The 25,330-nt window shown below is 48.1% G+C and overlaps 1 protein-coding gene across 5 annotated transcripts in view; it reads right to left on the reverse strand.

Moving 5' to 3' along the window:
• Positions 1-25,330, reverse strand: part of ZNF280D (zinc finger protein 280D) — a 1,333,168-nt gene that overhangs the window by 681,365 nt on the left and 626,473 nt on the right. The gene's annotated exons all lie outside the window — the stretch shown is intronic.

The raw sequence follows: 25,330 nt of genomic DNA on the forward strand, positions 1-25,330 counted from the left end.
ATACAATACTACACACACCACACACCACACACACACACACACACACACACACACACACACACACACACACACACACACACACACACACACACACACACTTCATCTGGCTGCTACCCGTTTGGTCTCTCAGGAGGTCGAAAGAGTTGGATCCCATAGGCTCAACAACCCCACCAAGGCACAGTATCACAAAGCAAAGGGTGTTCTAAATTGCGTGCCTAAAACCATTCAGCAAGATAAACCCCAGGTAGTCCCAGAAGAGCCCCTCCAATCCCGGAGCACAAAACACCCATGCACTGGGGTAATGGTGGTGACTCTTTGGCACCAAGTTAAACTTTTAGAGATTTTTCACAGCTCTGTGGTAAAGTTGTACTGAATAGAGCAAGGGTGCAGAAGAAAGACTGGCATATTTTCGGGTACAGATCTCTTCTCAAATGAAAGTGTCCCTGTTAGTTTCAACTAACAGAAAAATTTGCAGTCTCACAGGCAATCAAAAGTGATGAAATCAACAATGTTCATAAGTATAGAATGCCAAGACTAGGGATGTGCTCCTTTCTCCTAGACTTCTACTTTCATTCCTTTTAGGCCTCTGAGCCCTGTATCCTTTTAGGTAAATGCCACTGGGTAATTCACAAGGATATGCTTATTAGATTCACAGCTGTTTTATCCCACCAAATTGGCACACTTCCCTCCCAAGAATAGGCTTATGTCCTTTTCACTTTCAGGGTCCTTGACCCTCATTCTCAAATTCTTAGGTGGGTGCAGGTCCCAGATTTTCAGTCCAATCTTAGGGTCCCAGGCCCTCTTGCTCCAAATTCTCTCTTCACCCACTGGTTGGGTTACCCGCATCTCTGTTAGCTTCTTTTTAGGTACTAGCTTTTCCAGAGCAGATGCGTTGTTCCTCGAGGTTCCAGTTGCATTCAGGTAAGCTGTGGGCTCTACAGTGGCAATGCCGATTTCTCCCAAACATTCCTCCAAAAAGTCCTTGTGTTAGGGAGAATTCTCAGAAATTTGCTAATTCCTCTCTACCTTAGGGACCCCCAGCACTTTTTGCTGGACTCTAGGACTTTTTAATTTTTAACCTGGAGAGATTGAGACCTTTTTCCCCACTCTCTCATGTATCTGGACCCAAACTCCATGAAGATCCTCTGGACTTCGATGAAGCAGGACTGACCAAGCCTGAGCCACCTCAACGGAGTGCTGGACCCCAGATGCAAGGGAAGTCCAAGAAGGTATCCAAGAACCACGGTGGTTTTATTTGCAAGAGACGCAAGGAGCTGAAACTGAAGTGCTGCTGATCTGAAGTTTGCCCACTGCTGCCGCCGACCTTCCATTCGTAGAGCGGGAGTTTGCAGACGTCCTCCCTCTTGTTCGCACGACTGAGGCCCAGAACAAAGATCTGCAGACGTAAGAACACAAGTGAAGCTGGATCCAGTTTCCTTCTAACCAAAGGTACTGTAAAACTAAGGGGACTTACCGCTTGTTGTGTAGCCTTGCTAGTTCTCAATTGAGACTTGTCTTGGTTGCTTTTGCAGAGTTGCTTGCAGCTTTGCACCTCACAAGCCACCCAGCTTGTGCCCTTCAAATGATCTTAGTTCTACACACTTTTCTAAAAGTATAGTGCAAGACTTACCTGCAAGTAGATCTTCAGCTCCCCTAGTCTTTGTTCAACTAACATTGGCTGCCCTGGCTCCCTGAGAGACACCACCTTACCTCGGACTTTGCGCTTTTGCCTTTCTTCCAGGAAAGGGTTGATTTACTTTGCATTGGAGGGTTCAAAAAGTACTTACCAGTTTATGAATGAATAGTTGACTTTTGTTTTATTCCCATTTCTAACTTTTGCACCAAACTCAGTATTGCTCTAAAGGTACCAGTGATAAATCAATGTGCACAGTGTCCTAGCTAGTTAAGTCATCTGAGGGTGTAGGAAAGGCTTAGCTCGCGGGAGCCCTAAGCGTGGGTTAGGACTGATTTTCCATACTCTGGCCTGGTGGACAGATGTATAGAAGGCTAACCTAATGGGAATCAGATTACATAGATCCTCCAGCTTAAAGCAATTTTGTATTGTCGCAAAATGCCACAAAAACTGTCTATTAGGCAAGATTGTATGCAGTACCCTTCAGGTGCACTACAACACCCTTGACCTCCTGGCAATATGAACCCAACCTTTGGTATAAGTCTGTACTACACAGGTTGGTAGCGTGTTGAGCAGCCAGTGTTATTTCAAGAGGGGTCAATGTGAGCTGTAGGGGAGTTACACAGAGGTTCACAATGACAAGTATTCAAATAAACTCTTACACACAAGGCTTTGTGATTAAACAATTATTAATTTAACTGTCAGAGTAATCTGCCTTCAGAAAGGGGGCAATCGAAAGCGACACACAAATACACTTCAAAATACACACTCTTAGTTTTCTAAATCAGTAAGTACCCTTTTGGGATGGCCCACAGACAATACCTACACCCTCAGGTGACTTCAATAGCTAGGGTGTTGGGGACATTAATATATCACTGTTGCATTTAGAATATTCTTGAGGAGTGTCAAAGAAAAGAGGTTTCAGAATAAGACAAGTATTCACACAATTATTCTTAAGCAGGTAAGTACTTTCAAAATAACCCCCCTAATGCAAAGTCAGAGTTAATCCCTCCCTGCAAGGAAGACAACATAAGCAGAAGAGAGTCATTCAGGGAGCCAGGCCAGCCAATGTTAAGTTAGCAAAAGTCAAAGTGAACTGCAGGATTTCTTGCAGCTAAGTAGAAAGTCTTGCACAATGTTTTAAAAGTCTTTGTAGAGGAGGGCGTGGCCTGGAGCGCCAGCGATGTGGAGTCTGCTTTAATGGCCCCCGTGGCGACCCCGCTGCAATTTTAACTTTAGTGAGGTTTCGGGATCCTAACTTCAAGGCAATATGCCTGCCAGGATATGAGAAGCTTTGGAGCAACTACTGAAAGAAAAACGGAATCTTGAGACCCCGGGAAGCCCTGGAACGAGCCCACTGACCCCGGGGGCCCTCTGCCGCCTCCCTCCAAGATGGCGGACGGAGTGGCTAGAATCTGCAACTGTGTTGGGAGGAGTCCTGGTGGTGGGAATTCCCGGCCCTGAGGAACCCTGCTGTAATGTCCCACCTCCTGCTCAGCAGCTCACAACGCCAGGCGAACCACAATCCCTGCTCCCGAAGTCCCATCTACCTCTGATTGCAATCCCTGACAGGTCCTGCGGAGTCGGCCCGCCCCACCCGAGCGGTTGGACTGGGGACACGGTGGCTTGGAGACTTAGAGCTCCGGAGTGACACCTCACACCGAAGTGGAAGACCTTAGCTGCACCCGTAGCGGAGAACTGGAGGCAAGAGACGGAACAAGGGACTTCGCTGCCCCTCCCTATCCCTGAGAGTGGCGAGTGAATCCTACGGCGCCGTGGAGCTGGGACGCCCCGGGCCTTGCCCTGGAGGCTACGTGGGCCCTGCATGTGCTGGAGCCCCTGCCTGGGCCCTGTTAACAGCACAATTGTCCTCTGCCCCGCCCCTCACTGGAGAGGGGGGACCAATGTTTGATAACCCAGCTCTGTACCCACGAGCCATAACAGAGGCGGGCCCTTATCGTCTCCAAGCACTTTCATCACCTGAAGCAAAGTGAGGCCAGAAAGTACCATTCCAGAAGGTACTACTAAAATGTGGCAACCCCCCTCCTCGCTCCTGCCGCTGCTCACTCCCAACTCTCTCACTTCCTGGAGCACTCCGACCCACTCAACAACCCCCTGTTTCCTGATCAAGGAGACATCCATCCAGCCCACAACTTTGGAAATAGGGGGCCCCTCCTCCACCCGTTGTTTCGAGGGGTCGCGGCTTCAAGGAATCCCTGTGCCAATATATGGTGGAGGTTAGGGCTTCTTAACCCTCCAACAGCTAGCCACTATGAACTAATCCAAGCCGCTAGCCTTCCTACCCATCTTCTGCAGTAATTACCCTCAGGCCGCCCCACGCCCCATCGAAAAGAGGACCAATGCTCATCAGTGACTCAATCTCGGCCAATGAGCCACGACGCAAGGAAAGTAAAGGGTACCTTGACTCCCATGAGCACACGCAGCTCCAGATATACCTGCTTTACTATCATAAAAGCTCCTGGAAATACCATATGCAAAAGCGCTCCTCCTCTCGCCTGGAGATTGTCACCTTTGATGCCCATATCTACTGCCTGGAAGTCACTGTACTACCCCCCCCCCTCCCTTCTACACACTAAGGACACCATGGCTAAATAACTGAAATAGTAAGAACCCGGAGATTGCCACAATGCTATTATCAGCTGACAAAAAAAACTGGAACCCCCCTCCCCCCACCTCTACCCCGCAGAAAGCCTCGGAAGACAAACAGACCCTTGCAACCAAAAGTGACATCCTGGCGTTCATAGCCGACATTAAATCTGAATTCAGGTCTTGTTTGACCGAACTTTCGACAATATGAAACGCACTGACCAAAGGGTGACAGACTGAACAGAGATTGGGAGAGGTCGAAGATTGTGCTCGGGACCACCCAGCCAACCTGGAAGAAATTCAACACTATCAGGATCCTGCAAGATAAATATGAAATTCTAGAATTCAAGCAGGAAGACCTTGAAAACAGAGCTCGACACAATAACCTCTGAATTCGAGGAATTCCAACCTCAGTCCCAGACAAACATCTGGCAGAATAAGTGGGTGACCTTTTTCAATCATTGCTTCCACAGCTAGACAAATCTCAGCTCCTCCTAGACCGCACCCATAGGTTGCGTCCACACCGCGGGGTAGAAACAGACCCCCCCCCTGATGTTATAACCGGGGTGCACTTCTTCATCACCAAAAAAGCTATTTCATCGATCACCCGCACTAGGGATGAACTAACCTTTCAGGGTGCTCTCCTTCAGATCTACCAAGATTTGCCTCTTCTCACTCTCCAAAAAAGGAGGTCCCTCTGGCCCCAGACTCTTTTTGTCCAGGACAACAGGTTCGATATAGATGGCTTTTCTGACGACCTTACAGTTCACCTACAAGGTAGGTGAAGAAAAATCAGGCTCCTTGAGGATGCAGAGAAAATCATGCACTCAACATCGCCCGAGAACTCCTCACTCTCAGCCGCCGAAAACGCCATTGATAAAGACCCCACGTCTCCACTAAAAACGAAGCAGAACTCCTGGCCGAGGGTCCCAAGATTCAGGAAAAAGAAATGACCCAGCACAGACATGGAACACATAGGATGGAAATGTTAAAAAACCCAAATACTCCAATACTGAGACACGTTTCCTGCGGCTCCTCTTCCACTTGTGGCCTTCTCCGGCATAACTCGCTCTTCCTCTGGGCCCAGAACATTTCTTTCGCCCAATGGAGCTCCACCACTTCAAAAATGTGGATGAACCTCTCAGGCACTGCAGTGCCTCCCTCCCTGCCCCCCCCCCCACGGCCCATGCCCATTTCCAAGGCACAATCCACCTATGAGTCCTTGGAATGATCCACCAAGTTTGCACTCAGTTCTAGTCATGTTGGCTGAAAAAAGTTATTTGGCCCTGTTGGGTCAGGGGTAGTGCCAGATATACAATATGCCCCCCCCCAGTTAATTTTGGCCGTCCCGTTGGAGGTCTAAAAACTTTGTGTGCAGGATGGTATGCGGTTACAGACTCTCCAAAATGTTCACTGATCAACATTCATCTCATTCCCCCACCCAAAGCCAGCAGGGGCCTCACTTCCCACCCAGGAACACCATACTCTGATTTGTTTCCCTGAACGTCAAAGGATTAAACTCTCCCGCCAAATGCAAATCAATCCTGCAAAAACTCCAAGATGAAAATGCAGCGTTAGCCATGCTTTGGGAAACGGACCTTCTACCAGTGAACTTAAGGGGTCTACGCTCGGAACATTTTCTGAAACAATTCTTTGCCTCTGGATGCACTTAAAGAGGGGTCACAGATTCCTTTCAGGAAAGGACTAAATCCCCAGATAGTGGACACAAAACTTTGCCCAGACGGCCATTTTACGGCAGTGAATGCCTGTTGTGGGGACAGTTATACACTTTTGTCACGGTGTACGCCCCAAATACGGGTCAAGCTACTTTTTATGAGGCACTGAGCTCCACTCTTTCCCCCTTTCTGGACCGCCAAATAGTAATTGGAGGCGACTTTAATGGAGTCCCAGATCCCGTGAATGATAAATCACACCCACCCTCCTCTGGTGACTTTATCCTGGCACTGGCACTACTACATCTATTTAGATCACTAGAGGTGGTGGACTCATGGCAGGTACTCCACCCCTCAGAAAGAGTCTTCCTTTATTTCTACATTCTTAGGACAATCTCCAGAATAGACGACCTCCTGGCATCCCCGCAAATGCTTGCTTATGCCAACGACGTAACCATAGGATCAAGGATCCTATCCTTGCCCCGGTGACCCTGGAGATACGAGTACATGAGCCTTCGCTCAACGCAGATGGACGCTGTATGACCCAATACTCAACGAGATGCCGCTAAGAGACTCGATAGCGATGTCAATTAAGAACTTCTTCAAAGAAAACCCTAGCAAAGATACTTCCCCGGCTAACACCTGGGACGCTATGAAAGCGGTAGTACGTGGGGAGCTGATAGCCCAGGGAGTAGCTTTCCACAAGACAGGCGACAAACCCACCTGATCTTCGAGGATGAACTCCAGAAGGCAGAGAAGACTCATAAGGAGAAAGGTTGGCCCCCAAAGACAACGAGCTATTCGTACTGCGTGGAAAAAGATTGAGGCCCACTACGCCGAACACACGGCACACCTATTAACGAAAGCCAGGCAGTTTTACCATGCAAAAAGTAATAAAGCAAACAAACTATTGGTGGCTAAACAGGCCAAGGCGAAAAGGTGCAACACAATTGTTGGACTACAGGACCCGCAGGGCAGAATACAATATGCCGAACAGGAAAAACAACGATTGGCAGCAGACCACCTGGCAAAGGGGATGACCTCACCAGCACAAAATCTGTAGGAGCAAACAGAGTATTTACAGAAAGCAGCACTTCCCGGACTGCAAGACTCAGCCTGAGATATCTTGGACACCCCGATCTCAGGTGAGGCGGTAGAAGAAGCTATAAAGTCCATCAAATCTCGAGCCCCTGGCCCCGATGGGTTCACCACCAGATTCTATAAGATCTTTAAGCCCCAGCTCCTCGCTCCACTAGTAAAGCTTTAACTCCTTCAGGGACACGGGGACAATAACCCCTTAAATGCCAGAATCAATTACCGTTCGCATATCCAAATCTGGAGGGGACCCAAGGAATCCTGCTTCCTACAGACCAATTGACCTGCTGAACATCGATGCCAAAATGTATTCCAAGATCCTGGCGACACGCCTATCCCATTTATTGCCTGACATAATCCATCCTGACCAAACTGGGTTTATCAAGAACAGATCTACAGGCGATAATATTCGTAGAGCCTTGAACTTGGTAGACCTGGCCTCCCAGGACTCCCAGGGACTAGTACTCATGTCCCACAATGCAACTAAAGCGTTCCACAAGGTGGACTGGACCTTCATGAGGCTCACCTTGGAGTCCTTTGGGTTTGGGCCAGAGTTCCGAACCATGGTCCTGGCTAACTATAAGTCACCCAAAACCCTCCTTAGGATTAATGGCACTCTCTCCACTCCAATCCCCCTAACTTGTGGAACTATTTGCACTAATTATGGAACCTTTTGCCAAACGAATTTGGTTGAATAGCTTTATCAAAGGCCCCCGTGTTGGCCCCTCGCAGCATAAACTCGTTCTATACGCAGACAACGTGCTACTCACCATCTCAGAACCCTGTTCCTCACTGACGCACGCCCTAGCTGAAACAAAAATCTATGGAAGGGTTAGTGGTTTCTCCATCAACAACTTCGACAAGTCAGCGGCCCTAGGGGTAGGGATAACCCCAGTGGAACGGGAATCCCTGATCCCAATGTGCCCTATCCAATGGAAGACGAAGGCCATCACTAACCTGGGAATTCCGGTTCCGGCCGATCCAAAGAAAATATACCACGTGAATTTCCCCCCAATTTTTAAAGAACTGGAACTCTACCTGAAGCGCTGGCGGTCCCAAGAAATATCACTAATCGGCCAGATTACTGCCTGCAAAATGAACTTGATCCCCAGATTCCTGTATGCATGCTCATCCCTCCCGGTCATGATTCGGACACCAGCCCTTCGAGGCCTGCAGAGGAAAATGCTACAATTTATCTGGAGGGGGAAAAAAGACAGGATTCCCAAAGGAACAATGCTGGGTAATGCAAGACTTGGCAGCCTAGGTGTCCCAGACCTAAAGGGATATCAGATTGCAGCACAAAATGGCATGTATACAGGCATGGCCGAAACTCTCGGATCGCCTCAGGTGAGTGGAGCTGGAACAATTGAGCCCTTCTCTCCCCCTACGCTTTCTCACACACATTTCACCTCTGATGCGGCGGCAACAGCAGGGACTATTGTCATTCACCAAACACACTGTAAAAACCTGGGACAGAGCCTTGAAACAGAAGGGGATCCCAAGAGGACTTTGCCCCTCATCCCCAGTGTTTTTGAACCCGGCCTTCTCACCTGGGGCAAACCCCCAAAACTTCAAATCCTGGATTGCAGGGGGTTGTAGAGACCCAGGGACAGCTTTTTGAAGGACTCCCCCCTCGTACCTTCAAACAACGCACATAAAAATTCCTACTTCAGGAAAAGGATAGATTCACCTATATCCAGCTACGTCACTGGTGCTCCCATCCTCAAACCGGCCAAGCAGCAACTCGACCTCCTACGGCCCTAGAGCTGACCCTCAAAGATCTTCCAATCTGAGGCAAGATCTCTACCTTGTATAAGCGCCTCCAGAAGGACTTTACCTTTAAAACGCGATCTATGTCACAATGGGAGGCAGACCTAGGTCACCCGATGGAGGACCAGTCTTGGGTAGACATTTGGACCCACGCCCACTCATCATCCGTCTGCATCACCAACAGAGAATGTGCCTACAAAATCCTGCTACGCTGGTACTACACTCCTCCCCCCCCCCCCTTGAGCCTTCACCATATGAATCACACACTTGACCCAGCCTGCTGGAGACAATGTGGCCAGGTAGGGTATTTCTTTCACATGTGGTGAACCTGCCCAAAGGTCCAAAGCTTTTGTAAGCAATGCTTCGCCAGCATTGCAGAGATCACTCCGACAACGCTTCCTCTAGAACCCGAACCCATTCTCTTGGGCTCCCCCGCCCCAGGGATCTACCCAAGGTCCAGTGCCAAAGCTAAGTTACTGTCCCAATGCCTCCTGGCAGGAAGGATAGTGGTTGCCCGCTCATGAAAATCTAAGGATGGTCCTCTCCTGTCCTTGTGGTGGGTGAAAATATGGGATGACCTAGTCGTGGAAAAAGTGACTGCGGCCAGGGCAGGCAACCTCCACTACTTTCGAAACGTTTGGGGCCCAATATTAGACTATGATCGAGAATTCCCGGCCTGACCTATAAAGCCCAATTGGCCAGGAGGGTTCTGGACAATGAGGGCGCCCTCCAGGAACAGGGATCATTAACTTGAGCACCCGACGCCCAGCTGGGTCCGACAGTCGCAAGTGAAGGCGGGAGGGGGAGTGAAACATGACCTTGGTGTAACGGGCTTTAATGAAAACTTTTATTGCTGCCACCCTGCCTTGTTTCAAAAATACACATTTATAATAAAAGTCTTTGTAGAATAGAAGAAATCAAGGGCCACAAGCTGGTTAGGCTTGTGAGTTAAAGAAGCTGTTAGCAACTCCACAGATGCAACCAAGACACGTCTCCAACGAGGTCAAGTGAGGTTACACGACAAGAGTCAAGTTCTCTTAGACTGTACAGCACCTTAAGAAAAGTGCAGCAGATGACTTCAGTTCTTGTGCAGCTCTGAAGATTCTGGTGTTCCTGGGCCTTAGTCATGGGGAAAAGAGGGAGGACGTCTGGGGACTCCTGCACTGCAATGGGATGGGATAGCCACCGACCACAACCGGCAATCTTCAAATAAGTGGCACTTCGGTGTTTCAGCTCCTCGCATCTACCGCAAATAGCAACACTGTGGTTCCTGGCTGTCGAGATGGGTTTTTCGTGCATCTAGGGTCCAGCACTCTGTTGAGGTGACTCAGGCTCAGTCAGTCCTGCTTCTTGGGAGTCTGGAGGATCTTCGTGGAGCTCTTGGCCAGCTTAAGCAATGCAATCAGCTTTTCCTCTCCCTGGCTATTTGGTTCCAGCAGCAACTGCAGTGAAAATTAAACCAGCTCCAAGAGGATGTCCAGGTGGCTTACTTTGGAGTTCATTGGTCCTACCAACACAAGGGGAGAAGTCGTCCTTGCAGGGCTTCTCTAGTTGAAACGAAATTGGAGTTTCAGAAAAGCAGCAGGGCTTCCCCGGGCAAACGAACAGTCCAGGAGTTGCAGCAGGCGTCCGCTTTTAAGTTTTTCTTCGGATTCTTTTGTCCAGTGGTCAACTCTCCCCTTCAAGCCAAAAAGCCTTACCTTTTATGCAGGTTTCCCCCATTCATTCCAGCCTAGCTGTCGGTCACACAGCAGGGTGGCTGTCCTTGCCAGACAGCCAGCCGGCCAATCACCTAAGAGTGCATTCCTGTCTCCTAGGAGACTAAGCACCGGGAGTTTAGGGCACCTCCCTTGCTTCCTACCCCCACCAGACACCCTGGAGACACAGGCGGGCTTCACTCGTGAATCTCACCAAAGGCAAAAGTGATCTAACCTGGTTTGGCGCACAGTAAATCTCAAGAAGGACCATTCTACAAAGAAATGGCGTAAAAAGAAGACCGGGGCCATTTTAACAAAAATGGCACCCTTGGGTGCTTTACTGCAGCTGCTGACGCAGCCCACGGTAAATGTACACCACGGTAGTTAAAAGAAAACTACCACCAGCCATTCATTCATTGAGGAAAGGGTAACAAAGACATTACATAAGAAATTAGACAAAGGGGAAACTACTAACCCCTTCAGAACCCTATGGTAAGATAGTGTGTACTGGGTCTAGAAAGGTACAAGTGTAAGTAAAGTCAATTTCACTTCACTGCTAATGGAAACAAGAGTTTATCCAAGAGAAAGTATAACCTTTGGGAAATCTGAAAAACTTCCCTGTGCAACTGCACCGAAGGTGCAATGTGACACAATGTAAAAGATGATGCCTATGGAGTTTGTCAGACTCCACAATCAAAAGAAACAGGAGTTCATAATCACATTAAAATACATGAGAGAGTGGAGAAAAAGGGTCTCACTCTCCAGGTTAAAAATTCAAGTCCTCAAAATCCAGCAAAGTTGCTGGGGGTCTCTAAGGTAGACTGGAATTAGCACATTTCTGAGAATTCTCCCCAACACTATCCTTTGTCACATTTGCCACCTTTCAGCGTGATACTTAAGAGACTTTCGAATGGGAGCCCACATGTTGCCGGACCACTCAGTCTATGGTATTGTATCTTGGCTTCAAAGTTGAATGACTCATTAGTTGGTTTAATTGTGCTCGTGTTGCTTGCCACATTCTCTCCAATTTTCACTATACAATGTTGCAGCTTGCAACCTTTACTTCAACACATGCCGGTCTGGTACCAGTCTCCCCAGCTCACTGGCTGTGCGGACTTCACTGGCACTGCTTTGTTGTAGGAGCCAAGGATAGTACCATGGCGGCAAACGATTCTTCCCGTCTTGACTATAGACGTGGGAGAGCCCAGTGTGCCTCCAACACACAACGCAGGTTTCTTCAGCCTCGATTCCTGGTCTTACATTTCCTTAGTTACATAGTATCCCCTTTGTCTAGTTTCTCATGTAACATCTTTCTTACCCTTTCCTCGATGAATGGCTGGTGTTAATAGTTTACGTTGAACTACCGCGGTGTGCATTTAACGCAGGCTGCATTCGCAGCTGCAGTAAAGCACACAAGGGTGCCATTTTTATCAAAATGGCCCAGTTTCTTTTCGGCATTTCTTTGTGGAAAGGTCCTTCTTGAGATTTACTCTGCGTGCCAAACCAGGTCTGGTCACTTTGTTTGTTTTGCCTTTGGAGGGATTCACGAGTGACGCTCGCTTCTGGCTCCAGGGTGTCTGGCAGGCAGGAAGCGAGGGCGGTGCCCGCAACTCCCTGTGCTTAGTCTCCTAGGAGACAGGAATGTACTCTTAGGAGTGCACTCTTAGGTGATTGGCCAGCTGGCTGTCCGGCAAGGCCAGCCACCTTGCTGAGTGACTGACAGATAGGCTGGAAGGAATGGGAGAAACCTGCATAAAAGGCGAGCCTTTTTGGCTTGGAAGGGAGAGTCAACCACTGGACGAAGGAATCCGAATAAGAACTTGAAGAGGATGCCTGCTGAAACTCCTGGACCATTGGTTTGCCCGGTGAAGCCTTGCTGCTGTGCTGAAACTCCAATTTCCTTCCAACTAGAGAAGTCCTGCAAGGACGACTTCTCCCCTTGTGTTGGTGGGACCAATCAACTCCAAGGTAAGCCACCTGGACATCCTCTCGGAGCTGGTTGAATTTCCACCGTAGTTGCTGCTGGAACCGAATAGCCAGGGAGAGGAACACCAAATTGTGTGCGTTGCTTTTAAGCTGTCCAAGAGCTCCAGGAAGATCCTCCGGACTCCCAGGAATCAGAACTGACCCGAGAGTGAGCCACAACAGAGTGCTTGACCCTAGATGTAAGAAAAGCCTGTCTCGACAGCCAGGAACCACGCTGTTGCTATTTGCGGTAGACGCGAGGAGTCGAAACACCAAAGTGACACTTGTTTTGAAGATTGCTGGTTGCGGCCGGTGATCATCCAATTGCAGTGCAGGAGTCCCCAGACATCCTCCCTCTTGTCCCCACAACTGAGGCCCAGGAACACCAGGATCTGCAGAGCTGCACAGGAACAGAAGTCATCTGCTGCACTTTTCTTCAACCTAAAGGTACTGTACAGTCCAAGAGAACTTAACTCTTGCCGTGTAACCTCACTTGTGCTTGTTGGAGACGTGTCTTGGTTGCATCTGTGGAGTTGCTAACAGCTTCTTTACCTCACAAGACTAACCAGCTTGTGGCCCTACTTTGATTTATTCTATTCTACAAAGACTTTTAAAACATTGTGTAAGACTCTTACCTGCAAGAAGTGCTTCAGTTCTCCTTGACATTTGCTAACTTAACATTGGCTGGCCCTGCTCCCTGAATGACTCTTCTCTCTTCTGCTTATCTGTTGTGTCTTCCTTCCAGGGAGGGTTTAACTGACTTTGCATTAGGGGGGTGGGGTAGGTTATTTTGAAAGTACTTAATACTTGTCTTATTCTGAAACCTCTTTTCTTTGACACTCAAGAATATTCTAAATGCAACATTGATATATCAATGTCGCCAGGACCCTAACTATTGAAGTCACCTGAGGGTGAAGGTTGTGTCTGTGGGACATCCCAAAAGGGTACTTACTCATTTAGAAAACAGAGTGTGCATTTTGAAATGTATATGTGTGTTGCTTTCGATTGCACCTCTTCTACTCTAACAAACTGTTAAATTAATAATGGTTTAATCAAGAAGCCTTGTGTGTAAGAGTTTATTTGAATACTTGTCATTGTGAACCTCTGTGTAACTCCCTTACAGATCACACTAACCCTTCTTGAGATATGCATGGCTGCTCAACACACTACCAACCTGTGTAGTACAGACTTATAAAAAAGGTTGGGTTCCTACTGCCAGGAGGTTAGGGTTGTTGTAGTACACCCAAAGGGTACTGCATACAATCTTGCCTAACAGATTGTGAAATCAAAAGTGTTCCTGCATGGGTCAAGCACAACCCTGTGCACATTCGAAAGTCTTTGGTAGTTGATGAAATCGTGTAGGAAGTTGGTCTGAGCCTGGCAGAGGGAGATCAGCTAAAAGCTTTTGGTTAAAGCAAGTTTGTGTAAAGTTACAAACATTGTGTTAAAAAGAATCTGAGCCGACCGAGGGTGATCCGAGATATGAGCCGGACTGAGGAGGATGCAGGGTGAACCTTGAGTCACCAGAGAAAGAATACTTTACGGGAAAGATGATGTAGGAGTAAAGTACAAACATTGTGTTGAAAGTATCTAAGCCTGGCTGAGGTGGAGCCGAGCTGAATAACAAATCGCCTAAGAAATTGAGTACTTGTGATAATCTGGAAAAGCAAAAGAACTTATCGTTTGTCTGTCGCATCAGGCAGCCTGAATGAAGAGACTTTGAGAGACGAAGACTTGGGCACAGAAGGCTCTGATGCTAATGATTGAACTGTATTCTCGTGCTGGAGAAGCCAGAGAATGTGCCAAGCTCGAGTGTACCACCTTGTCCTGTGCTGAAAACGTGGGGCTGGGAGGCCAATGGCCTGAATATCCTGACATATCATTTTGTGAACACTTTTCTTTTTCATGACACTGTTTTCCTACACTATTTGTACGAGGAAAGGATTGACAATAGGTTTATTAGAATAGGCCCTTTTATTTTGACAAGACAACACTAGGACTGCGTTATTATTTGATGGTTGTAGCTTGCTCCCATCTGTAGATTTAGGATTAGATAAGCATTTTTCAAACCCTTTTTGAAGTTCAATAAACATCCTTGAACTGTGGTCACTTGTGTCCGTCTTACTTTCGATACCATGCCTTCCTTACAGGTGGGGGTGCCACAGCATGCCAGGGTCTTTCCTGACCCCGTCATGCATTTTTTTTAAGGTATGAACCACTGCTGTGCCACTTGCACTTCTGTTCCTCAAACAGGATAGAAATGCGTTTTTTGGGTTGCATTTTATAGTGGCAGGCTCCTGAAGGGCCCGTCACGGTGAAATGCGGTGGGAGCCTGCAGAACATTGTAAGGAGAGTGCTTCTATTCGAGGCAGCTGGCCAGCACACAATTTGCGTTACAGCTCAGCCCCATGGAAATGCGCAAGTCACCTTTGAGAATAAGGTGATCTACTCATTTCCAAAAATGAGTCATCTAAAAATAGCATATCCTCGCTACATTTTTAAATGCCCAATTTTTTGAGGATCTGGGTCAAAATCTACATTTAAAAAAAAATGTAAATGGTCACACTAGGAGAGGGACAAGAGAGAGGGGGAGTGATGTGCGAGATGTGAAGTGATTGGCAAGAAAGCAGAGGAAGAGAAGTGAGTCAGAGGAAGAAGTGGTGCACAATAGAGCATAGGAAGCAGTGGGACAGTGGGCCAGAAATCTGAGACCAAGCTGAGGTACAGAAAGTAGAGGGACAGTGTGCTCAGGGGGGCAGTGGGTTAGAAAGCAAAGAGGAAGCGATTGGCCAGAAAGAGGCAGTGAGCTGCATGTTGGGAAAAAGTATGAGGGAAGAGTGCGATAGAATGGGAGAAAGGAGGCAAGATGCAGAAGCAGTACAAAACAACGAAGGACTGTATACTGCGGGAGGAATTGGAGAGCGTAATGTGAGTATGATTTGGAGTGTGACAGGGACTGGGGAGTGCAAATTGTGACTTGGCAGTGTGACACAGCACGCGAGTATGTGTATGACAGAGTGAGAGGTTCAGGAATGCAAGTTGTTATGGGGAGTTGGTGATGTGTGTGGGTGTTTGAGGGATTGGAGAACATAGAAGGGGAATACTTTCAGCATTACAACTGATAATGATCAATTTAGATGATACTAATAGGCATGCACATTAAGCCACAAATGTAACCAAAACAAACACTGTTCTTCCAAGCCAGAGACATCTGGGCCTCTTACTATTAAATTAATACAAAAGATACATGACGACACCCTGGCTCTCTTGTAGCCTTGCACTCTGCCTCTTTCCTGCAATGTGGCAATCTTACACCCACTAGTTAATACAAAATGTCCCACAAAAATGCTGCAATAAAAAGGTGTGTGTCGCAATATTTGCCATTTCATGCCACAAATCCAAGAGGGTCTGATTACACTTAGGCAGGATGTATACAAATACAATTATTAATTATTGGCCCAAACACACTATACACAAATTACTAGTGGAAGGTAGAGTTATCGCACACTAATAAAAATAGGTACATATACATTCACTTATTATAGGGCATAATACATATCACAAACTCCTGCAAAGGAAAGGTAAAATTAGTATTATGCACTCAATCGCCACAGAGAATGACCCCCAACTAAAACTCTGCACCCTGCACCCCTAAATTGTCCGGGGCCTTTTGCCCAATAGTTCAGGTAGAAGTTCCACAGAATCTTTGAAGAAGGAAAAAATAAATGAAGTAGTGTCCCAGGGGTCCAGTGAAGGGTTCTTATGGTTAGAGTACAAGTTAAACTAGCTAACAGAAGTAGCCCCTTTTAGGCAAGAATTGATGTAATAACACTGAGACTACACAACACTTGTCTACTTGGTATTCGGTAACCCACCTTTTGGTATAGGTCTGTACTACACATGTTGGTCGACTGACTGAGCAGCCAGGCCTATCTTAAGAGGGGTAAATCTGAGCTGTAGAAATGTAGCAATGAAATTCGCAAATACAAGTAATACTTACACTCAAGGTTTCAGTTATAAATAGTTACTTAGCATCAATTTTGAAATAAGCGTTCTTTAAGAAGGGCAAGATATGTAACACTGTAAATATACTTTAAAATACTTTCCAGAATCAGCACAAGTTAGTGGATACTCTTTGATATACTTTTTACACACTTCCTACACCCAGAGGTGACTTCACAAGGACAGTAATGGCATTTAGATATCACTAGTTATACTTTGCAGATTCTGAGGTTGCAGAAAGCAAAGGTTTGAGAAAGGAAAAAAAGGTTAAACAGGTTCTCAGTATATGTGAGGACAACTAAATATTCAAATGAAATCTACACAAGCCTTCCCCAACAGTAACAGTCTAAAACAAGTTACCACCCATCAGGGACAAACAATATCAAAGTCAATGGGCTAGAAGAGTCTGCATGGAGCCAGGACAGCCAAAGTCAAATGGAGCACAGGCTATCGAGCTGAGGCACGTCATAAATAAAAGTCTAGCACAAAGTTATACAGTTTGTAGAAAAATCATGTGTAGGGTCACAAGCTGTTAAGCCTGTGAAAAGCAGAGCTGGAATCAACTCTAAAAAGGTAAGCCATGGAGACCGCCAGGGGGCGCGGAGCATGCTGGACTTGTGAGACCAGCGCTCCTCCACCACAGCAGGGCCTAGCACTCTGAGCCAATCCCCGGCCGGGAGTTTGGAGTAACCCCGACGGGAAAGTGCGCCCCCGCAGCAGCGGCCCAACGTATCGAGCGCCCCTCCGAAAGTGGATATAGCCTGGCCCCGATATGAGGCCATGCTCGCCGAGCAACAGAGAGGACACCTTTTCGGAGGCAGTGTAGCCACTGAGGGCGTCACTACTCGCGGCGAACCGGGCGTCGGCCGGACCGGCCGCGGAACACGGAGCAGCCGATCCTCGTCTCCGCAGCCGCGGCCCACGCCCATAACGCCGAGGGGGGGGGGAATTCCAGAGCACGCCCCCCACCGTGCACAGACGCCGAGCGGGCCCCGGAGCACTGCCTCGGTGGCGTGTGGACATCGCACGAGGCCAGGGACGAGTGGGGCGCTCTGGTGGGAGCCCCACGCCACCAAGAACCGCTCCTGTGCGGACAACTAGCAGCAAATCAGGACTCCGGGAGCCTTCCGACCCATCCCCCGCGCACGGAGGCCTACTTGAAAAGGATCCCCCAGTGAAGGGGTCCGAGCCCACAATGGACGTGTGGAGGCCCTCAACGGCCCGGAGAAGGTGAGGAGCGCAGGGGGGAGAACTGATACTCGGCAGACTGGGTTTGGCCACCCCGGCACACTCCGGGCACGGACAAGCGCAACTCACCCCATAAAAGCTGGCATGGCCCTCCCCCTTGGAGTACAGGGGTCTCCCCGGAATATTTTAGCCGTGACGCATCTGGGGAAACGGGCCTCAATCACAATCCTAACCCCCCCTCGTGAGGACCGGAGCCATCACTTGCAAGCTTGCCTCCGCGGAAGCGGGGAGGGCCCAAGACGACCAGAGGAAACCTCAAGGCATTAAGGCAGGGTGAGAGGCACCCCCCGCCCCCACCCATACTCCAAAGGGCACCCAGAGACTGGAGCCCTGGAACCAACTCAGCCCACGTGCGCAATCCGCTCCCTCCAAAGCTTCCGCCGGTCCGATGCACCCCTCGGTGATCCACAGAGTCACCATGCCTTCAAGTGCCGACCCCCCCCCCGCAGTGCTAACGAAGGACGACCTCAAGGACATCCTCCAGGAGATCAAAGCGATTTGAACGGACATACAAGCCTCTATAGTTGATCTCAGGGGGAGAGTGGAGACGCTAGAGGAAAAAATGGAGGGAATGGAAAACAATCACCTCCAAATGGACCTGTTAGACATGAAATACGAAGCAAGGCTAACAGACCTAGAAATCAGAGAGGAGGATATAGCCCTGAAAATGGACGACCTAGAGAACAGAGAACGCCGAAACAACCTGCGCATTATGGGTGTGACTCAACAGAGGTTAGACTGCCGCAGACGTGGGGAGAAAGGTTCAGGGCCTCATCAACCAACTCTTCACACTCGAGGGGGGCAAGGAAGTCCAGCTGGAAAGAGCCCACCGAGGGGGAGGTGGAGCAAGGGGCGGCCCAAGGTCCATAGTTGTGCGCTTCCTCCGCTACAGAGAGAAAATGGAGGTCCTTGAGAAAGCGAGAAGGCTGGAGAGTTTCTTGTTCGAAGGAGACACAGTGAGGATTTACCAGGACCTCTCTGCTTTCACTCTTACCCGCAGAAGAGTGTGCCGGCCACTCACCCAGTGGCTCACCAGCCAAGACATAAGATACAGGTGGTCCTTCCCATTCGCCTTGTCTTTTGAATGCTCAGGAGTGGACTATAGAGTAACCAGCGGCAAGGAGGCATCCCAAGTGCTGCAGGTACTCAAAGGGGGTACCCCAGAGGAAGGAAACGAGATGGAGGCGCAAGAGCCTCGGAGCGCTGTGAGGGAACCGGAGGGCCCCCGGTCCACAAAAAAGAAGATAAAGGGCAAAAGGAAATTCAAGAAACATAACACCCCCACAACGGAAGCCGAAGGGGACTAAGTGATCAGAGGCACGAGAGATTGAATCAAACAGCCCGGCCGGGGACGCTGAGCTTAACAGGGGGGCTGCGGTGGATGGACTTGCTTTCACCCCGGTGGCTTGCCCGTTGGCAGGCGTCATGATAAAGAGAGGGAGGAGGGAAGGGAGGGAGTTGGGGATCTTGGGGACCCACACAGTCTCAAAACCACATTGGAAGGTGGCAGCAAGCACAGACCCGGGAAGAAGGTATACACAAGACAAGGACCCAATGGCGGACAATGAGAATAGGGGCCGGGCTGAGTCACTAAGAATTGGCTCACTCAATGTAAAGGGTCTGAACTACCCAGCAAAGCGCTCCCTCTTGGGGAGGGAAATTAATGCTAAAATAGATCCCCTCTTTGTACAGGAAACTAGAACGGTCACGGGAGAGGATCAGGCCATCCCGGGAGCACACGTAGGCCAGACATTCTGGGCATCCGCTCCCACGAAACGGAGTGGAGTCGGGATCATCCTGCAGAGAAACCAGAGACTCCCAGAGGTAACCAGGTGGGGGAGGGAAGACGGTAGAACCATGATTATATCAGGTGACTTGCACAACTCCAGGGTCTCCCTAGGAGCGATCTATTGTCCTAATGTGGGCCAGATTGAATTTCTCAAAGAGGCGATGGGAGAGATAATGGCCAGGACAGAGGGGCTCCTTATACTGGGTGGAGACTAACATGTGGGCAAATCGGGAACTAGATCATAGTGGAGGGGCCATCCCGTTAGGCAGCTGAGGGGGCAGACCCCAGGGGAAATTCCGGGAGCTAATGTGGGGCTATGGGCTCGTGGACACATGGAGGGAATTGCATCCGGAGGGTAAGGGATACACCTTCTACTCAGCGGTCCATGGCACCAGAACGAGAATAGATTATCTTTTCATGGGGCACCAGAACATGAGCCGAGTGGAGTCCTGCATAATCCGCTCAGACCACGACATGGTCTGGGCAGATATTAGTGTATTGGGTCTGAAACCCAGAGAATCCCTGTGGAAATGCAATGACTTCCTGCTAAGGGATCTGGTTTTTAAGGAGATGGAGAAGGCGATCAATGAATATTTTGAACTCAATAACACGGGTGAAGTCAACATGGAGACAGTCTGGGAGGCAGCAAAGGTGACCTGGAGGGGTGTTCTGATTAGAGAAGGGGCTTCTAAAAAAAGGACCAGGACTCTCCTGGCTCATAGGCTACGGGCAGAGATAATAGCATTGGAGGGATCTGAAGGGAAGAGGGATGAGGAGAGGGAAAGGGACTTGGGGGATGCAAGAGAAAAGGCAAGAGCCGAGAGCATTGGAGATGGGGAAAATTGTAGCGGGCCTCCAACACCTGCGCCAAAGGTGTTATGAGAAAGGGGATAAGGCCGACGCGATGCTGGCGGCCAAACTCCGGGGCCAACGGAGAGATAGATGGGTGCCAAGGATCTCATGCAGGGATGAGGGGACAAAAACGGATCCCGAGGGAATAGTGGAGGAATTCGCAGGGTTCTATGAGACTCTCTACGGGAGGGAAGGAGAAGTGGAGGCGGAGGCACTGGGAGCATACCTCGGAGGAGTAACATTACCTGTGATGGACCCCCCAGAGGCATCAGCTTTAGACGCCCCAATAACGAGCGAGGAGGTACTCAAGGCAATATCGGGTCTTAAGCTGGGCAGGGCCCCCGGGGAGGACAGATTTACCGCAGGCTTCTATAAGGCCTTTGTGTCAGGTTTTCACATTCTATATCTCACATTGGCAAGATTCCTAGGAGAAGAGTATGTTGTAGATACTATTTCAGGGGTTAAAATATTCAATACATTCTGTTTAGAAACTAGAGCATTTTCTGTTTTAGTTAATTTCATTTTTTTTTCCTTAACTAACTTTCATTAGAAAGATGAAATGCCCCCAAGCCAAGATGGTGGAGCACTTTCTCAACAGTGATTGGTTTAGTTAATAGCAGGCAGTATTGTGATGTCATTTAGAATGTTGCTTACAAATCTAAACTGCCTTTCATTGAAGTCTTTATTAGAGTAGGTCATGTTTTTGTTAGCTCCTATAGATATAATATATTTTTAAAATCTTTAGTGATAGTTTACTAAAAAAACCTTGAGTTTTACATAGAACTCAGTATTCAAGTTAATGTAAGTCTGCAGTTGAAGAAAGTATCTAATTTTCAAAGAACTCTGAAGCTAAAGCATGGTATCCAGAGAACCAGTTACCACTGAATTGATGCTGAGCAGCTGTATTCAGTTATCCAGTAAAAGACTAAGCTAAGTGACCATTGGACTTTATTTTTTTTTTAAGTTTCTTTACTGGAATGCAAGTGAAATGTAATGTTTGTTTTTAACCAAGATTGAACAATACTTTTGTGAAAACTGTTGGTTCTTTAATTTTGATTATGAGCGTGGTTTTTAGCGTCGCGTTACTAATATTAAAGCTAAAATACTAATCCGATTTTTTCTTCGTTTATTTTTGAAGCGCTAGTCGCGTGGTTTTGCTCGCGTACCTTTTGGCTATTTTTTCTACAGAGCATTCTCAAGTTCGTAGTACTCGCGAGCGCGTACAGTGAACATTTGGAAGCGCGCGATTCGAAAAAAGGACCTAAAGACGTAGTTTTGCGTCGCGGCCATTTTAGAAATTATTTTCTTTTCTTCAACACAAGCGCGTATCGATACGAGAGGACTTTGAAGGAGTATTACAGACTCAAAGAAGTTAAGAAGGCTTTCTTCTGATTTAATTCTTCATTTGCACATAATCTCATCTTTATCAAAGATAGTACAAGGTATAGTTTTTGTTTATTTTCTTAAACAAGTTATATATATATATATAGGTATAGAGATTTAGTTATTTTTATATTTATCCTCAAGGACATTTTCGAGAGTGAAGAAGAAGAAAATGACAATGCATTACTTACCGTAAAAGCATTTCTGATGGTTGTATCTGCTTAAATTCACATGCTGTGCATAGGTCCGACATCCAGTGGTCACTGCGGAGTATTGCATTTTGTTTTTCGTAGTCGAAAAGGGGACGTCGACAAGGCGTGTCTGTAACACTATCCCTAAAGTGACCTGCGTTGAACCCACAATCCCTCACGCGTCGAGGTCCGTCTGTTTGTATTTTTCTGCCCTGAGGGAGCCTTTAGACGTGAGTGAGTACAGAAAAGAGAGAAATATAGAAAAAGATGTCTATGTTCCTTCCATCCGAGCGGGGAGGAAGGGTGGGCGCATGTGAATCTAAGCAGATACAACCATCAGAAATGCTTTTACGGTAAGTAATGCATTGTCTTCTGATGTTTGTTAATCTGCTTAGAATCACATGCTGTGCATAGAGTAGCGAGCAGTACCCGGAGTTGGCGGTGGGTCACGAGAAGGAACAGTAGAGAAAAGATGTCTTAATACTGCCTGTCCCACCTGGGAGTCAGATCTAGAGTGTGTATCTAGACAGTAGTGTTTTGTAAAGGTGTGCACAGAACTCCAGGTAGCTGCTTTGCAGATGGACGCAAGGGGAACATTTGCAATGAACGCTATGGAAGCCCCAGTGCCTCGAGTGGAATGTGCTCTTGGCTTGAAGGGTAGTTCTCTCTTGGCAAGAGTGTAACAGAGTGATGCATTGAACAATCCATCTAGATATAGTGGACTTTGAAACTGCATCTCCTTCTCTTCCTGCTGCCACAGAGACAAAGAACTGATTAGTCTTTCTCAGTGGTCTGGTTCTTTCCATGTAAAACATGACAGCTCTGCGTACATCTAGTGTATGCAGACTTTTTTCTCCCAAGCTGGAAGGGTTTTGAAAGAACGTTGGTAGTTCTATTGACTGGTTTACATGAAATTTCTATTGACTGGTTTACATGAAATTTCGAGATGAATTTTGGTGCAAACCTAGGGTGTGTGCGTAGAGCCACCTTATCGTTGTGAACTGTTACGAAGGGGTCTAGTACAGAAAGAGCCTGTAGTTCACTTACTCTCCTAATGGAGGTGATAGCTATTAGGAAAGCAGTTTTAAGAGTGAGGTCCTTAAGAGTTGCCTTGTGCATGGGTTCGAAAGGAGGGCCCATGAGTCTAGAAAGTACCACATTTAAGTCCCATCCGGGAGCTGGGTTAGCTATCGGAGGGTGTATTCTCTTTACCCCCTCCATGAAGGCCTTGATAACTGGTATCTTCCACCACGACACTAAGTTGGGAAGTGGTGTATGCAGAAAGTGCCGCTAGGTGGACTTTAATGGAATTGAACACTAGACCTGAATCCAGTAAATGGGTCAAGTACAGAACAATGTTAGTGGGAGAGCAGTCAACCGGGTTGATGCTCTTACCTTTACACCAGATGACAAATCTTTTCCACTTGCTAGAATAGCAGTGGCGAGTATTAGGTTTTCTGGCTTCCCTGAGGATGTCCATACATCTCTGCGGGAGTTGTAAATGTCCAAATTCTACGATCTCAGGAGCCAGGCTGCTAAGTTCATGGTCTGAGGGCATGGATGCAGTGTCCTGCCCTTGTCCTGTGACAGCATGTTGTACGGGCAGGGAAGTTTCACTGGGGGAGATAGGGACATCTCCATCAAGTGAGCGAACCATGGCTGCCGGGCCCACATTGGGGGCACTAGTATCATGGTAACCTGCTCCTGGTGCAACTTGTGCACCACTTTGTTGAGAAGGGGAGTCGGGGGGGAAAAGCGTAAACAAATTTCCCTGACCATTGAATCGACAGACCGTTCCCCTTGGACTGGTTCTGGGGGTACCTGGAGGCGTAACTTTGGCATTGTGAGTTCTCCAGAGTTGCAAACAGGTCTATTTCCGGGAATCCCCATTGCGTGAAGACGTCTAAGACGATGTCTTCGTGCAATTGCCATTCGTACTCTTCGGGCAGGGGGAAGTCTCTGCTGAGTTGTCTGCTAGCAGTTTGAGTTCCCCTGGTACATGTTGTGATAGTAGGAACATGTTGTGTTTGAGAGCCCACTTCCATATATTCTGGGACAGCTTGGACAGTCCTGGAGAGTGAGTGCCCCCTTGTTTGTTGAGGTAGTACCTGGCTGTGGTGCTGTCTGTGAGGACCATCACTGTCTTTCCTTGTAAGTGTTCCTGAAAGGCTTTCAGTGCTTTGAACACCGCTAGTAGTTCCAGCAGGTTTATATGCTTGGCTGCTAAGCTCGAGGTCCACACTCCGTGAGCAGTCTGATGGGATAGGTGAGCCCCCCCATCCTGTAAGGGAGGCAAGAGTGGCTTCCACTGCGGGCGTGGCAAAAGTTTTCCCTAATAACAGGTTTTCTTTTGTCCACTACCGTAGCGAGAGAACCAAGGCCTGCAAGACCACCACTAGATCGTCCCATTGTCCGCTGGCCTGAAACTACTGGCTGTAAAGCCACTCTTGCATTGGGCGCATGCGCAAGCGCGCGAGGTACCAAATAAATACATGACGCCATCATCCCTAGCAAGCGCATTGCTTTGCGTACCGTCACCTCTCGACCTGCCACATAATAGGGGATCTGAAACAGCATGTTTTGGACCCTCTCGTTGGAGGGGAAGACGAGGCCGTCCTTTGTTCGAATTAGAGCCCCTAGGAATTGTTTGATTTGGCTGGGGTCTAAGCTGGACTTCTTTTCGTTGATGGAGAAGCCCAGTTGGGACAAAAGGTCTACGGTCTTTTGGGTATTGGAGAAGCATGTTTCGTAAGAATCCCCTGTTATGAGCCAGACGTCGAGGTAAGGGTATACCGGGATGGATAACCTGCGCAGGTGGGCCGCTGCCACTGCCAGTACTTTCGTGAATACCCTTGGTGCAGATGCTATCCCGAAGGGTAGTACTCTGAACTGGTAGTGTTTGTTCTCTATCTTGAACCTGAGGTATTTTCTGTGCGCTGGCAACATTAAAATATGAAAGTATGCATCTTTCATGTCTAGTGTTGTCATGTTATCCCCCTGTGATAACAGTGGGATTACTTCCTGCAAGGTCACCATACGAAACTTTTGGGGTTTGACAAACTTGTTCGCTGGGCGCAGATCTAATACAGGGCGCGTGGTTAAATCCTTTTTGGGTACAAGGAAGTACACTGAATAAATACCTTCTGTTACCTGAGATAGGGGGACAGCCTCTATAGCTTCTTTTTTCAGTAGCTCTTCTACTTCTTGAAGAAGAATATTGAGGTGTTCCGGTGTCATGCGTCGGTTCCGTGGGGGTCTGTATTTCGGGGAACCGTTGAATTCGATGCAGTATCCGTGGGCTATGGTGGATAATATCCAGCGGTCTGACATTATTCCCTCCCATGCTGAAAGGAACGATGTTAGCCGGCCCCCGACCGGTGATGCATGGGAGGGGACCCGAATCTTCGGGTCATTTGTTGGTATTG

The sequence above is a fragment of the Ambystoma mexicanum genome, chromosome 11, assembly GCF_040938575.1.
Source record: "Ambystoma mexicanum isolate Mex_15411 chromosome 11, UKY_AmexF1_1, whole genome shotgun sequence".
Lineage (NCBI taxonomy): Eukaryota > Metazoa > Chordata > Amphibia > Caudata > Ambystomatidae > Ambystoma > Ambystoma mexicanum.